This window comes from Orycteropus afer, unplaced genomic scaffold (assembly GCF_000298275.1).
Source record: "Orycteropus afer afer isolate SDZICR_OR568_19922 unplaced genomic scaffold, OryAfe1.0 scaffold00087, whole genome shotgun sequence".
Classification (NCBI taxonomy): Eukaryota; Metazoa; Chordata; class Mammalia; order Tubulidentata; family Orycteropodidae; genus Orycteropus; species Orycteropus afer.
This window is the reverse complement of record NW_006921674.1, coordinates 5,100,982-5,102,446: the sequence shown is the minus strand read 5'-3', so window position 1 is coordinate 5,102,446 and position 1,465 is coordinate 5,100,982.

Below are 1,465 nucleotides of genomic sequence, written 5' to 3'. Positions count from 1 at the left end.
TTTTTTGGTATTTTCATGCAAATTCTGCTAGTTGGGGTTTAGTCCACTTCTATATCCTTCCCTTCAAGGCTCAGGGGTCCAGAATTATCTTCTTTATCTGTGTTAATTAGTTTCCCTTTACTATGTTAAAGAGGGTCTGTACAGTCTTTCTGCCTAGGCCGCCATCTTACCAGAACTCCTTCTTCTGATATCTTGACTACTGCTTCCATTGATGTGTATTGTAGAACTAAGTAATATGAAGTCTTTGACAACTTCAGTCTTTTCCTGTTTATCCTGTGCTGCTTATTGGTGCAGTTGTGAGAATTTTTGTTTTCTTTATGTTGAGGTATAATCCATACTACTGACTTTAGTCTTCAATCTTCATCAGTAAGTGCTTCAAGTCATCCTCACTTTCAGCAAGCTAACTTGTGTCGTTTGTGTATTGCATGTTGTTAATGAGCCTTCCCCCAATCCTGATACCACACTCTTCTTCATGTAGCCTACTTCTTGGATTATTTGCTCAGCATACATACTGAATAAGTACGGTGAAAGAATACAACCTTGATGCACTTCCTTCCTGATTTTAAACTATACTGTATCCCCTTATTCTGGTCCAACAACAGCCTCCTGGTCTATGTACAGGTTTCTCATGAATATAATTAAGTGTTCTGGAATTCCCATTCTTCTCAATGTTATCCATAATGTGTTATGATCCACAATGCTTTTGTATAGTCAATAAAGTACAAGTAAACAGCTTTCTGGTATTCTTTTCTTTCAGCTAAGTTCTATCTGACATCACCTATGATCTCCCTCATTCCACAACCTATTCTGAATCTAGTTAGTACTTCTGGAAGTTCTCTGTCAATATACTGCTGCAATCATTTTTGAATGATCTTCAGCAATATTTTTGTTGTATGTCATATTAATGATATTGTGTGATAATTTCCACAATCTTTGGGATCACCTTTCTTTGAAATGGGTGCAAATATGGATGTCTTCCAGTCAGTTGCCCGGGCAGCTGTCTTCCAAAACTCTTCATATAGATTAATGAGTTCTTCCACCACAGAAGCCATTTGTTGCAACATCTCAATGGGTATTCCATCAATCCTGGAGCCTTGCTTTTCACCAGTTCCTTCAGGGCAGCTTTGACTTCTTCCTTCCATACCATTTGTTCTTCATCATATGCCACCTCCTGAAATGGATGAACATTGACCAATTCCTTTTGGTACAGTGACTCTCTGTATTTCTTCCATCTTCTTTTGATGGTTCCTGCATCATTCAATATTTTGCCCATTGAATCTTCAATATTGCAACTCGAGGCTTAAATTTTTTCTTCAGTTCTTTCAGTTTGAGAAATGCTAAGCATGTTCTTCTCTTTTGGTTTTTTAACTCCAGGTCTTTGCACATTTCATTATAATAATTGACTTTGTCTTCTCGAGCTGCTCTTTGAAATCTTCTGTTCAGCTCTTTTACCTTGTTATTTCTT